The 15,996-nt window shown below is 43.1% G+C and overlaps 1 protein-coding gene across 4 annotated transcripts in view; it reads right to left on the bottom strand.

Moving 5' to 3' along the window:
* Positions 1–15,996, bottom strand: part of stx18 (syntaxin 18) — a 189,104-nt gene that overhangs the window by 70,330 nt on the left and 102,778 nt on the right. Inside the window, exon 1 of one of the 4 annotated variants that reach the window (XM_086007846.1) lies at positions 1,673–1,726. The exons of the other annotated variants lie outside the window; for them this stretch is intronic. The gene's annotated coding sequence lies outside the window, so the exon portion shown is untranslated. Of the gene's footprint in view, positions 1–1,672; positions 1,727–15,996 lie in introns of those variants that run through there. 4 annotated transcript variants of the gene reach the window in all.

Here is a 15,996-nt window from a genome sequence, read left to right on the forward strand (position 1 = left end):
GGCAACCGGAAGCTCAGGGTCACCCTTACGGACTGAACAGAGGTGTTCCGCAAAGCGGTCACCCAATCTGCGTTTGGTCTCCCCAATGTAGAGAAGACTGCATCGTGAGCAGTGAATACAGTGTACAGTATACAGAAAGGCTAGCAGAATGGGCAGGCAAGTGGCAGATGGAATTTAATACAGAGAAGTGTGAGGTTATGCATTTTGGCAGAAGGAAAAGGGAGAGGCAATATACACTTAATGGCACAGTTTTTAAAGAGTGTGCAAGTACAGAGGGGCCTGGGAGTTAATGTGCATAGGTCCCTGAAGGTGGCAGGACATATTCAGAGAGTGGTTAGCAAAGCTTATGGGATCTTGGGCTTCATAAATAGAGGTATTGAGTACAAAAGTAGAGAAGTTATGCTGAACCTTTATAAAGCAGTGGTTAGGCCACAACTGGAGTACTGCGTCCAGTTCTGGTCACCACACTTTAGGGAGGATGTGAAGACCCTTGAGAGGGTGCAGAGGAGATTTACCAGAATGGTTCCGGGGATGGGGGGATCTTAGCTACAAGGACAGGTTGGAGAAGCTGGATTTGTTTTCATTAGAGCAAAGGAGGTTGAGGGGTGATTTGTTAGAGGTGTACAAGATTATGACGGGTTTGGGTAGGCTAGATGGGGAAAGGTTGTTCCCACTAGTTGATGGTACAAGGACTAGAGGACACAGATTTAAGGTTTTGGGTAAGAGATACGGGGGGGGGGGGGGGGCGTGAGGAAAAACTTTTTTATGCAGCGAGTAGTGAGGACCTGGAACTCGCTGCCGACGGAAGTGGTGGAAGCGGAGACACTCAATGTTTTCAAGGGGAGACTGGATAGGCACTCGAGGGAAATAAATTTGCAGGGCTACAGGGGAATGGGGCTGACTGGATTGCTCTACAGAGAGCCAGCACGGACTCGATGGGCCGAATGGCCTCCTTCTGTGCCATTATAACTCTGACTAAATTGCAAGTACAAGTAAATCGTTGTTTCATCTGGAGGCAATGTTTGGGGCCCTGGACAGTAGGAAGGTAAAAGGGCAGGTGTTGCATCTCCTGTGCTTGCACGGGAAGGTGCCCTGGGAAGGGGGAGGAACTCCCCGCTCCACTCCCACTCTGATCTCTGTTCTCGGCCGCTTACACTGTTCCAACGAAGCTCAACATAAGCTCGAGGAACAGCACCTCATCTTTCGATTAGGCACTTTACAGCCTTCTAGACTCAACATCAAGTTCAACAATTGCAGACCATAACCTCTGCCCCTATTTTTTCAGGCGGCAGCTGTTGATGATTCTGCCATCCCCATTTGCAACATTTAAGCACTCCTGCCTTCCACCCTATCACAGACTGTCACTTTAGTTCTTTCCTCCCTTCCCATGCACCTGAATACCATCTGTTACAGAGTTAGAAGGCAGTCTGGAATAACCAAAGATACAGAGGGATCTCACTCTCTAGGTGGTGAGTCTGACAGTGAGAAACACACACACAGATTCAAGCATGGCAAAGTGAATCCAAACTGTTCGTAACCAAAAGTTTGTATCAGTTGACTGGAGACATCCAACTTGTAAGTGAACATCAATGCACAATGTTTTATTTTTATGTAATGAGAAGCAGTAGGAAGTCGATGTATCTTACTAGTAGACTGTATACTGTTTACTCACATTTCATGCAAAATAAACCAGTTTGTTGGTTTGCAATTGGTTTTGTCTCACCCGAGTGCTTTTCAGTCCACCTTCTGAAAAGATATGGAAGTGTAAATAAAAGCAAGGCTGTGTCATCGCACCTACGCTCTTCTCAATCTTCCTTGCTGCAATGCTCCATCTCACCCTCAGTAAGCTCCCAACTGGAGTGGAGCTAATCTACAGAACAAACGCTAAACTGTTCAACCTCCGTCGCCTCCAGTCCCGATCCAAGGTTGTCCCATCCTCTGTCATCGAATTACAGTATGCAGACGACGCTTGCGTCTGCGCTCACTCGGAGGTCGAACTCCAAACCATCATCAACACCTTCACCGAAGCGTGCGAGAGCATGAGCCTTACACTAAACATCCATAAGACAAAGGTCCTCTACCAACCTGCCCCCGCCACACAGTACTGCCCACTGATTATCAAAATCCACGACGAGGCCTTGGACAACGTGGATCGCTTTTCATACCTCGGGAGCCTACTGTCAACAAGGGCAGACGTCGATGACGAAATCCAACACTGCCTTCAGTGTGCCAGTGCAGCCTTTGGTCGCCTGAGGAAGAGTGTGTTTGAAGATCAGGACCTCAAACCCACCACCAAGCTCATGGTCTAGAGCAGTAGTGATACCCACCCTCCTGTATGCTTCAGAGCCATGGACCATGTACAGCAGGCATCTCAAAGTGCTGGAGAGGTACCACCAACACTGCCTCCGCAAGATCCTGCAAATCCATTAGCAGGATAGGCGCACCAACGTCAGTGTTCTTGCTCAGGCCAACATCCCCAGCATCAAAGCTCTGACCACGCTCGATCAGCTCCAATGGACGGCCACATCATCCGCATGCCTGATAAGAGATTCCCAAAACAAGCGCTCTTCTCGGAGCTCTGACACGGCAAGAGAGCCCCAGGTGGGCAGAGGAAACACTTCAAGGACACCCTCAAAGCCTCCTTGAAAAAGTGCAACATCCTCACCGACATCTGGGAATCCCTGGCCCAAGATCGCACAAAGTGGAGGAGAAGCATCCAGGAAGGCGGCGAACACCTCGAGTGTCTTCGCCGGGAGCAAGCGGAAGCCAAGCACAAATAGCGGAAGGAGCACACGTCAACCCAAGCACCCCACCCACCCGCCCCTTCAACCACCGTCTGTCCCACCTGTGACAGAGACTGTAGGTCCCGCATTGGGCTCATCAGTCACCCGAGAACTCATTTTTAGTGTGGAAGCAAGTCATCCTCGGTTCCGAGGGATTGCCCAAGAACCTGCAAGATCATGATATCCAGTACACAACAAGCAATCTATTGTTATGACCCATAGAAACATAGAAGAGAGGAGCAGGAGTAGGCCATTCGGCCCTTCGAGCCTGCTCCGCCATTCAACGAGATCATGGCTGATCATCCAAACCCTAGCACCCGGTCCCTACACTGACAGCCATCCCACCCAAGCCCTATCCCCGTAATCCCACGTATTTAATCCCCCCGAACATTAAAGGCCAATTTTTTATCATGGCCAATCAACCTAACCCACACATCTTTGGACTGTGGGAGGAAACCGGAGCACCCGGAGGAAACCCACGCAAACACGGGGAGAATGTGCAAACTCCACACAGACAGTCACCCGAGGCTGGATTTGAACCCGGGTCCCTGGCGCTGTGAGGCAACAGTCTATTGTTTAACCAAATATTGGACAGTAAAGGTGTTCCCCAATTTGTAGGGGATACGAGATCCACTTATGGGAATAACTGGAGATGCCAAACTCAATAGAACATATACTGTAGACCCATGATATTTGTAACACTTAACTTACATAAGGTTTCTTCATTACAGCTGCTGTGGGCAGCTATGTATTAGTCGTTGAACAGAAAATATCAGAAGTGGTACGAGATAAAATATTTTTGTATATTAACCGGATAACAATGTAAACCATTTGTTCTTTGGTTTTTATCGAATATTATCCAAAAAAATACTTTGGGAGTATTATCTTAAGTAAATTTTCTGAGATAATTTCTGAGAGTTTTTATGATTTGACTACTGTATTTACAAAAGGATATTGGATGCAAGTCCTGTCCCCTCTTGGCCACTTTTCAAGAGATGCAAAAATTGCTGACTTGAATTTTGCCCATTGAAAATAAAAAATAAATTTGCTTATTTACTATTCCAGGGAGCAGAGACACAGAACATGGAATCTGTACATTTATTTATGCAGCTGTTATAAATAGTTCTCTAAGGAAAATCATAGCTTTACAGAAACCACAGACAAACCAATTAATTCAATATTTGCAGAGATCAGTTGGAAATTTACAAACTACAAGAGCCAGGATCCACATAGCAATACCAGAAGATCCTATCCCTTTCCTATCCTATTTCTGGCAGATCCCAGAAATCCACCAGTAAACCAAAACCCACATTCCACCTGGCAACTCTGCCAAACCGGGTTTCCCCTCCACAGTGCTGCCCCATCCCATCCTTCCAAATCCCAGCATCACTCACTCACTCCCGCCATCATCCGGGACCATTCCCAGTGCTTCCAAGTCCTAGGATCATCCTTTCAGTGCTACTAAAGCTCAACACCACTTTCCCAGTGCTGCGAAATCCCAGGACCCATCTCATCATTTCTGCTGAACAACAGATATCCAATTCTAATCTGGTACTTCTTGCATAGAAACATAGAAGATAGGAGCAGGAGTAGGCCATTCGGCCCCTCGAGCCTGCTCCGCCATTCAATGCGATCATGGCTGATCATCCAAATTCAGTACCCTGTCCCTGCCTTCTCCCCATATCCCTTGATCCCTTTAGCCTTAAGAAATATATCCAACTCTTTCTTGAATATATTTAATGAACTGGCCTCCACCGCCCTCTGTGGCAGAGAATTCCACAGGTTCACCACTCTCTGGGTGAAGAAATTCCTCCTCATTTCAGTCCGAAATGGCTTACCCCTTATCCTTAGACTATGACCCCTGGTTCTGGACTCCCCGGCCATCAGAAACATCCTTCCTGCATCTAGTCTGTCCAGACCTGACAGAATTTTATAGGTTTCGATGAGATCCCCTCTCAATCTTCTAAACTCCAGTGAGTATAAGCCCAATTGACACAATCTCTCCTCGTACGTCATTCCTGCCATCCCAGGTATCAGCCTGGTGAATCTTCACTGCACTCCCTCCATGGCAAGAACGTCCTTCCTCAGGTAAGGTGACCAAAACTGCACACAATACTCAAGGTGCGGTCTCACCAAGGCCCTGTACAACTGCAGCAAGACATCCTTGTTCTTGTACTCGAACCCTCTTGCTACGAAGGCCAACATACCATTTGCCTTCTTAACCCCCTGCTGCACCTGCATGCTTACCTTCAGCGACTGGTGCACAAGAACACCCAGGTCTCTTTGCACTTCCCCTTCTCCCAATCTATTGCCATTCAAATAATAATCTGCCTTCCTGTTTTTGCCACCAAAGTGGATAGCCTCACATTTATCCACATTATAGTGCATTTGCCATGTTTCTGCCAAATCACCCAACCTGTCCAAATCGTACTGGAGTTTCACGACATCCTCCTCTCAGCATACCCTCCCACCCAGCTTTGTGTCGTCTGCAAATTTGGAGATATTACATCCAATTCCCTCGTCCAGATCATTAATATATATTGTGAACAGCTGGGGTCCTAGGACCGATCCTTGCGGTACCCCACTAGTCACTGTCTGCCACTCGGAAAACGACCCATTTATTCCAACTCTTTGCTTTCTGTCCGCCAACCAGTTCTCTATCCAAGTCAATACCTTGCCCCCAATCCCATGTGCCTTAATTTTGCACGCTAATCTCTTATGCGGGACCTTATCGAAAGCCTTCCGAAAGTCCAAATACACCACATCCACTGGATCTCCCTTATCTATTTTACTAGTTACATCCTCAAAAAATTCCAGTAGATTAGTCAAGCATGATTTACCTTTTGTAAATCCATGTTGACTTTGTCCGATCCTGTCACTGCTTTCCAAGTGCTCTGCTATTACATCTTTTAGAATTGACTCTAGCATTTTCCCCACTACCGATGTCAGGCTTACCGGTCTGTAATTCCCCACTTTTTCTCTGCCACCTTTTTTGAATAGTGGGGTAACATTAGCTACCCTCCAATCCATGGGTACTGTTCCAGAGTCCATCGAGTTCTGGAAGATGACCAGCAATGCATGTACTATTTCTAGGGCCACTTCCTTAAGTACCCTGGGATGTAGATTATCAGGCCCTGGGGATTTATCGGCCTTCAGTCCCATCAATTTTCCTAACACCATTTCCCTACAAATACTGATTTCTTTCAGTTCCACCCTTTCATCAGACCCTATGTTCCGCGGTATTTCTGGGAGGTTATTTGTGTCCTCCTTTGTGAAGACAGAACCAAAATATGTATTTAGTTGGTCTGCCATTTCTTTGTTCCCCATTATAAATTCCCCCGATTCTGACTGCAAGGGACCTACGCTTGACTTCACCAATCTTTTTCTCTTTGCATATCTATAAAAGCTTTTACAGTCAGTTTTTATGTTCCCTGCAAGCTTACGCTCATAATCTATTTTCCCTTTCTTAATTAATCCCTTTGTCCTCCTTTGTTGAATCCTAAACTGCTCCCAATCCTCAGGATTATTGCTTTTTCTGGCCAATTTGTATGTCCTCTCCTTGGATCTTATGCTATCCCTAATTTCCCTTGTTAGCCACGGTTGAGTCACCTTTTTTGTTTTATTTTTATGCCAAACTGGGATGAACAACTTCTGTAGTTCATCCATTCGGTCTTTGAATGTTTGCCATTGCCTATCCACCGTCAACCCTTTGAGTGCCATTCCCCAATCAATCCTACCCAACTCGCTCCTCAGACCATCGTAGTTTCCTTTATTTAAATTGAGGACCCTAGTTTCTGAGTCAACTGCTTCATTCTTCATCTTAATGAAGAATTCGATCATAATATGATCGCTCTGACCCAAGGGGCCTCATACAACAAGATTGCTAATTAATCCTTTCTCGTTACATAATACCCAGCCTAAGATGGCCTGATCTCTGGTTGGTTCCTCGACATATTGGTCCAGGAAACCTCCTGTAAACACTCCAGGAATTCCTCCTCCACAGTATTGTTATTAATTTGGTTAGCCCAATCTATATGTAGATTAAAGTCACCCATGATGACTGCTGTGCCCTTATTGCACGCTTCTTTAATTTCCCTTTTAATGCCATCCCCAACCTCCGCCTTACAGTTTGGAGGTCTATATACCACTCCCACTAATGTTTTTTTCCCCTTCGTATTTCTCAATTCTACCCATACAGATTCCACCTCATCAGAGCTAATATCCTTCACTACAATTGTGTTAATCCCTTCTTTAACCAGTATTGCTACCCCTCCTCCTTTTCGCCTATCTTTCCTGAATATCGAATACCCCTGGATGTTGAGTTCCCAGTCTTGGCCATCCTGGAGCCACGTTTCCGTAATCCCAACCAAATCGTTTACCTCTATTTGCGCATTTAATCTTATTTCACCCCAATCTTATAAACACTAATAAAAACAATTAAGAATAATATGTAATAAAAGCAGAATGTGAATCAGTCATCTTAAATCAATAGGCATAACATCCCAATTGTAATAAAAGAGGAAATCCTCCAATTCACCCTGAACAATGCTATGGGAGATCTGCTAGTAATATATTAGAAAAGATTCTATATTTCGCATGTGTCACACATTATCAAATTTATAAATATATATACACAATAGATTCTTGCAGTTGATTGGTAGTGTACAAATTTATTCTACCATGGGCAAATTTCCCCCAGCTAAATTTGCGTGGCACCCATTCATTGGAATTCATCCATTAAGTTGTTAGAAGAGTAGAAGACCTGCCAAGCAAACCAATCAAATTGCTCCCCTCCAAAAAATGCTAATTCTTTCCCCTCAGTAACTGAAAATTCTGATGTTTTTGTCAAGTTTAAAAATGTATATTGAACATGAAAAAAATCCATTTCAAAATAACATGATTGAACTTACCTTAAAGTAATCTTTTGTTTTTTTGAGTATCTTCAATAATGTTTTCACGTGAAGACCTCAGCCTTTCTCAAAAGCCTGGGTTTGAAGTTGATATTTTTAGCTAGTAGCTTTAGGGAGAAGTTGCATTTTGAGTGTATGTAGAGTTCTCAGAGGGTTGTAGGAGGTTAGAAATACGGAGGGGTGAGGCCATGGAGGTATTTTAACACGAGGATGAGAATTTTAAAATCAAGGCTTTGCTGGACCGGGAGCCAATGTAGGTCAGTGAGCAGAGAGATGACGGGTGAAGGGGACTTGATGCGAGTTAGAATACAAGCAGCAGAGTTTTAGATGAGTAACTTTAAAGAGAACGGAAGATGGGAGACTGGGCCAGGAGAGCATTGGAACAGACGCGTCTGGAAGCAACAAAAGCATGGATGAGGGTTTCAGCAGCAGATGGGCTGAGGCAAGGGTGGAGACGGATGATATTATGGAGGTGGATGTAGGTGGTCTTTGTGGTTGGAGGATTTGGGGTCGAAATCTCAGCTTAGGGTCAAATAGGCCGAGGGTGTGAACAGTCTGGTTCAGCCCGAGACAGTGGCCAGGGAGAGGATTGGAGTTTGTGGCGGCGACCGAAGACAATGGCTTTAATCTTGCCAATATTTAATTATAGGAAATTGCGCCTCATCCAGGATTGGATGTCGCACAAGCAGTCTGACAACACAGACGTAGTGAAGGGGTCGAGAGAGGTGCTGGCGAGGTAGGCCTAGGTGTCATTAACATACACGTGGAATCTGACGTTGTGTTTTTGGATGATGTCGCTGATGGGCAGTATGAAGCTGATAAATAGGCTAAGGATAGATCCTTGGGGGGGACTCCAGAGGTAACGGTGAGGGGGTTGGGAAGAGAAGCTATTGCAGGAGATTCTCTGGATACGACTGGATAGATGCGAATGGAACCAGGCAAAGTCTGTCCACTCAGCTGGACAACGGAGGAGAGGCGTTGGAGGAGGATGGTGTGGTTAACCATGTCAAAGGCTGCAGACATGTTGAGAAGGATGAGGAGGGATGCACCGTGGTCACAGTCACATAGGATGCCATGTGACTGAATGAATGCATTCCGTTACATCTAGTAAGTGATAAGAAAGTTAACACAAGCAAGTTATGAACTGCACAATACTAAAGCTGCAAAACAAATTTGTACTTGTGCTAAATGCCTTTTACAAAGTACCTACACCTGAAAAAATAACTGAAATTTACTTCTTAAATAATAGTGAGCAGACTCACTTGTTTATGGTGACTGAGTGCTCATTTCAGATTTCAATACATTGGATTGGAGTATTTTTAATCAGTGCTGCGGGAATCACAATGTGATTCTGTCCACCTGTAATTACTCCAACTGTTTTATGGTGACTGATGAGTAAGTCAAATTCTGTTTTTATTACATGGGATTAAGGCATTTTCCATGATTTTACTGACGTTTTGTGGGATCATGTTCCACGATACTGTCTAATTTTCCATGAAAATTGCAAATCAGTAGCCTTGATCATGAACAGACGGTGAAAGAATATTTTGCTGTTACCGTACATTGGATACTGTAGCCAAAAGGCAACAGACATTGTAACAGACGCCTGTTAACGTCTCACCTCTCGGTAACCGATCCAAAGGCTAATGGAATTAAAAGTGTGAAGCCTAAAAGTACAAAAATAATGGTCAATTCTGATAAGGGGTCCCCACTTAAAATGTCACCGGTCTCCCTCGTTCAGATGCTGATTGACCTGCTGTGAATTTCTAGCATTTTCTGTTTTTACTTCTGTACAAAAACAGCCCTGTATTTTTATTGTAACAGAGAATATCAACAGTTAGCAATCAAACCCCAAGAGACAGGCAACATTTTTACTAAGGTTTCCAATTGAAGGCAGTCAAGCCAATAGTGTAAAATGCTTTCAATATTTGTCACTTAATGGTGCAGAAATATTGCACACCGAAATAATTACCAGTTATTGTCTAATACATCATTCTATGGGTCCTGCCTAAACTGCAAACATGACTTCATAAACAAAAAAAACAAAAAAAAATATATATAGTCGTACCCATACTAGATCCAACTAGGCTTACAAACCATCTTCTATTTCTTGAATAATGGAGTTTGAATGTGCCAATAAATGGTTTTAATGTAGCTGATGTATAAATGAGAAAGTTGCTAAAAACAAAAGACAACATTATCGTCAATTCATACTTCCATAGTAGAACAGACTAAACATTCAACTGTCTGCTACAAATATATGATGAGCAAAAGGTTACTTATTAAATAAACTAGTACCAGCTCGAGTTTCTTCACTCACTAATCAGCACCATCTGGTAACTGTACAGTCGATGCCCTTGAGATTGAATCAGTCCGTGCTGTCTACATGGGTCAGTGTATATAATTCTAGCTACCTCCTACTGTGTGGTCCAATTTATGGAGGCCCACAATCTCTCAGTTCTTTTCTGCTAAAGCTAACCTATTAACGTGACCTTGACATTAAGTCTCGCTTATCAGTTACTCCCGAACTACATCTCATAACTGGGCAGCTGACAACCGGGCAGACTTTTCAGCAGCTTTCTTTGTTTTCTCTTGAAAATTAGATAGGATTGCCAAAAATGACAGGCCATTATCTCAGCTCTAATTTGATTTGCTGATAAATATCAACAGTTAAAGGGAATGAATAACTTTCAGTATGGGCACACTACTGCATTCTTGACTTCTAATGCACAGCGACGTTTATGCCTCCAAAGTATGTTCTGAAACCATATTGTATTACTAGAAAATGGTCTCAAATTAGGTTTTGCAAGGTCATGTGAAAAATCAGCTCCCAGGTTTATAGCAACACCCTTGAAATGTTACTTGTTAAAAGTTTGCAGCGCAGCATAAAATGGAATGAAACAATGCAATTGAAACCTGCTGACAAAAGAGCTGTCTTTTCCTTTTCAATTTTGAATTTCTACATTTCATTTGCAACTCAGCATGCGAAAAATTTTGGGCTGGAATAGAATTTCACCTAGAATGAAAGACAGTTGGTGGACACCTTCATTAAAAAAAAAACTATAAAACGGCATTAATATGTGCCCCCGCTGCTCCACAGGTTACTTACACATTTTAATTTCAAAAGAGACAGTCCAGCTCACCACTAACCCTATGTTGCTGTCAAATTAGCTGTAATGATGGCAAAGAACAACCCCATTAAGTCTGTCGCTGAAGCATGTGCTGCTTGGGAAATGGGGGATGAGGTTGAAAATGTGTGGGAGCATACACCTCCAGTGAACAGCTCACACATTTCAAATGTAGCGGGATTGTTCCACTCAACTTTCTGCTTTAAAAAGAACATTTGCAAATTGGTCATGGTAAAGCATATCACCAATAACGCCAATTAAGATATGTCCTCGATTTTAAATTTCTCATCCTTGTTTTATAATCCTTTCATTGCCTCGCGCCCCCTTACCTCTGTAACCCTCTCCAGCCCCATCACCCTCCAAAACATCTGCGCTCCTCGAATTCTGGCCTCTTGCGCAGCCCCGATTTTAATCGCTCGACCATTGGAATTCCCTCCCTATCTACTTCCCTTTCCTCCTTTAAGACGCTCCTTAAAACGTACCTCTGCCCGAATGTCTCCTGATGTGGCCCAGTGTCAAATTTTGCTTGATAACACTCCTGTAAAGCGCCTTCAGATGTTTTACTATGTTAAAGGTGCTATATAAATGCAAGGTGTTGCTGTATCATTAATAGTCAACAGTACCCTTTCAAATAAAACAAATACAGAGTAATTTCATAAGAAGCAGGAGTAGGCCAATGGGCCCCTCGAGCCTGCTCCGCCATTCAATGGCTGATCCAATCTTGGCCTCAACACCACTTTCCCGCCCTCTCCCCATACTCCTTGAAGTTCAAATGTCTGTCAATCTCCGCCTTGAATATATTCAATGACTCCGCCTCCACAGATCTCTGGGGTAGAGAATTCCAAAGATTCACGACCCTCAGAAGAAATTCCTCCTCATCTCCGTCTTAAATGGGTGACCCCTTATTCTGAAACTATGCCCCCTAGTTCTAGATACCCCCACTAGGGGAAACATCCTCTCAGCATCCACCCTGCCAATCCCCCTCAGAATCGTATATGTTTCAATAAGATCACCTCTCATTCTTCTAACCTCCAATGAGCATCAACATCTTGGATTCCCTGCCCCTTCCTCCCCCTCTATTTATGGATTAGATGAGTTTCTACAGCTGATACTGTAAGGAACACAATTATCATGAAAGGCAGCCATTAAACAATTTGCAGAAGCACCTACACATCACTGTACACAATTATTCTCCCTGCATAATTTCCCCAATCCCACAACTTTTGCAAGCCATTCTCCTGATGCCAGCAGTCCACGCATCTAATTCAAAATAACAGAAGTATGAGAAATCTAATAATGTTTTAAATCACCTCATCTTTATATATTAAAAAAAAAGATATCCATACTCCCTTTTTTGCCTTGGGTTCCCACCACAAACTCCTTTTCCCAGCCATCAACTCCATCCTTCTCCCTGGTCACCATCTGAGGCTGATCCAGATCTTTCGCAACCTTGGCGTCCTATTTGACCCAGAGATGAGCTTCCAACCACATATCTACTCCATCACCAAGACCAACTACTTCCGCTTCCATAACATCGCCTGTCGCCACCCCGGCCTCAGCTCAGCTGCTGCTGAAACCCTCACCTTTGTTACCTCTAGACTTAACTAGTCTAATATTCTCCTAGCCAGCCTTCCATCTTCCACCCTCCATAAACTTGAGCTCATCCAAAACTCTGCTGCCCGTGTCCTAACTCGCGCCAAGTCCCGTTCACCCATCACCCCTGTGCTCGCTGACCTACGTTGGCTCCCGGTCCAGCAACACCTCAATTTTAAAATTCTCATCCTTGTTTTCAAATCCATCCGTGGTTCGCTCCTCCCCATCTCTGTAACCTCCTCCAGCCCTACAACCCTCCGATATCTCTGCGCTTCTCCAATTCTGGCCTCTTGTGCATTCCCGATTTTAGTCTCTCCACCATTGGCAGCCGTGTCTTCAGGTGACTGGGCCCTAGGCTCTTGAATTCCCTCCCTAAGCCTCGCAGCCTCTATACCTCTCTCTCTCTCCCCGCCCCCCCCCCCCTTTAAGATGCTCCTTAAAACCTACCTCTTTGAATGCTTTTGATAACCTGATCTAATATCTCCTTATGTGGCTCGGTGTCAATTTTGTTTGATAATGCTCCGGTGAAGCTAAAGGCACTATATAAATGCAAATTATTGTTGCTGGTTAACTTGATAATTTGAGAGACAAATATAGGCTTGAAACAGTTGGTTGCGTCCCCATCACCTACCCACAAAAATAAACTACAAGTAGTTATTTCTGTATCATATATATTGGCATCAAGGTTCCATCCAAATGTGGCACTGCCATACTGTACACCCAATAATGACGAGCACAGCAATTAATTGTTTTTTAAATAAATCTATTTTCTACAAAAGGAATGAAAAAATGCCCCATCATAAATATATTATTAATACAAAATATGAAATTGATCAAAAGTTGCTATATTTGATTAAAATGTTATTTTTTTCTATTTCTAGTTGAGTGCTTATGTACCTTATCTACTGGTACTAATGACCCTGGCTAGAAACCAGAATACTATTATTGACAAGAAGCAAAAAAGCAATAATTTGATCACTTTAAAAGAACCATCTATTGTATCTATTTGTAACCATGCTGGACTGAAACCATGGTTAACAAATAGATACAATGTTCTATCCACCAGCAAAATTCAGGAGTCGGTTCAGATAACTTTTTTTTACTTTTTGTTGCTTTTTTTCTCCATTCCTGGCTCTGCAAGCGTCTAGCTGAAGCTGTTGCTTAGCTACAGAGACGCTTGCAAGCTGCGCCGAATGTTTTGAAGCTGTTGCTAAGCAACACGGTTTGTTACTGGATACAGAGCTCAGAAGCTCCATATGTTTTAACATTAGCGCTGGTTTCTCCGGCAGTGTTGATCGACCGGCACCAGCTCTGTCCCGTCAGTGCCAGATACCAGAAAGTTTCCTGTATTGGGTGTACAGTATGGCAGTGCCACATTTGGATAGAATTTTGACGGCAATATATATGATACAGAAATAACTACTTGTAGTTTATTTTTGTGGGTAGATGATGGTGACGCAACCAACTGTTTCAAGTCTATATTTGTCTCTCAAATTATCAAGTTAACCAGCAACAATAATTTGCATTTATATAGTGCCTTTAGCTTCACAGGAGCAGGCCTGAGATTATCACTGAGATGCTCCATTTCAATCAAGGGGTTCTGTTGACGTAAACCAAAAGACTGCATTAACATCTCTTTACTGTTACTTAAAATAGCAAGAGCCAGCCAATCAATCAAACTTATCCTGTTTGGTCAATGCACATGACCGGCTCAGACGATTCCAATCTTCCTCCTACCTCTGTTGCCAGAAAAACCTCAAGATTGGATTATTGAGAAGTTGCTATCACAGATGAAGAAAAGAAAGAACTTGCATTTATATATCACTAACATCATGTCTTCAGGATGTCCCAAAGTGCTTTACAACCAATGGATTACTTTGAAACGCAGTCACTTGTTATGTAGACAAACACAGCAGTCAATCTGCACAAAGCAAGCTCTCACAAACAGCAAGTGAGTGAATGACCAATTAATCAGTTTATGGCGTTACTGGCTGAGGAAGGAACACTGGTCAGGAGACAGAGTTCCCTGCTCTTCAAATAATGCCATGGGATCTTTTAATTCCAACTAAACAGGCAGATGTTAAACGTTTCATCTGACCTGAACCTCCAACAATGCCGCACTGCTTCAGTATTATACTGAAAGTCAACCTTGATGTGCTGAAACCATAGTAGGGCTTGCCACAACTTTCTGACTTGGAGCCCAGAATGAGAACAACTGAGCCAAGTTGACACAAAGGATTGAATTATGTTTATCTTGGTTATTCTCACCAACGACAACACAAGGATGGGTATTGTATGACACAAAACTATAAAGGAAAATGGATTTGTAGCAGGATCTGCAAGAATACCTTTTTTTAAATATGGCGAGTAGCAAAAAAACTCAATGTCCCATAAAGTGAAGCAGCTTAAACTGAATTCTGGTTGTGGCATATATTCCACAGAAACAAAAGAACGATATTAAATAAATAAAATGTTTAAAAACTAATTGAAAAACAGAAGAATAATGCAACATGAATCCTAGTCATACGTTTGGTGGTGGATCATTAAAGACTAGCCATAAATCTGAAAACTGCAACCTCAATGCAACATTAAAAATAGACTAACTTTAAAACTTTGTTTCACTGAGCCCTGCAATGGCTCTTGCCCATCTCTGTAACAGTTTCAATAACTTCAATTGGATTAAAAAAAACCTTACCTCAGTATTTATAATGCACAATGAAACAGCTCCAGTTACGCTAGTAATCAGCAATTTCTAAATGTTTAAAATTTTACTTTTCAAGTTTGCTATGTAACGCGAGATTGCAGCAGCGTGCAATTGGCAGACCTGGTATTGTGACAATACAATAATGGTAGTAAGCCAAGCTGATCCATGGTCTAATGAACATGGGGAATAATGCTGCAAAATGGAGAACCAGAAAGCAAAACAGACAGTGGAAAGCAAAATAATATTAAAAACTCTGACAAAGCAATACAACCTTATTGCATTACAGAGAAAGATTATATACTGGAACTGATTACACTTGCTCTCATTAGCTGCAAAGATTTGCAGGGACCAGTGAGTGAGAAGAGTGCATTGAGCAGCTACTATGGGGGTTATTTTGAGTTATTCTGAAGCGAATTAAAAATGTGAAAAAGTACAGGAAACCCTCGTTTAAACGGCACCTAAAATATCCGGAATTAACCGGCAAAATTCTCACTCCGCAAACACCTCAATAATGTTGCCGAGTCCGAGTCTCCCGCGGTGGCCGAGTTAGTCAGTGGGGGTAGTTCTCCAAACTGCCACTACTTGGCTTCTTGGTGCTGTCGGGAGTCGGAACACCTCAATACCCCGTAACAGGAGTCTGACTCTCCCGCGCTGCCGGTAGTCTCTTCTGATCTGCCATTTTACAGGGGTACTGTGTGTCTCCCACGCTGCTGGTAGTCATTGCATTGCATTACCCTCAACTGGCAGTACTGTACTTAATCAAGCATCTTCCACCATCCATTTAACACAATATTCTGTAGGTGAGTACCCAATTACTGTATACTGCACATTTCTTGATTTAAAAAAAAAATTTCTTTGTTAAAAATAGCCTCGGTAGA

The sequence above is a fragment of the Somniosus microcephalus genome, chromosome 2 (genome assembly GCF_052327205.1).
Source record: "Somniosus microcephalus isolate GS21.2 chromosome 2, FLI_Smic_1.0, whole genome shotgun sequence".
NCBI lineage: Eukaryota > Metazoa > Chordata > Chondrichthyes > Squaliformes > Somniosidae > Somniosus > Somniosus microcephalus.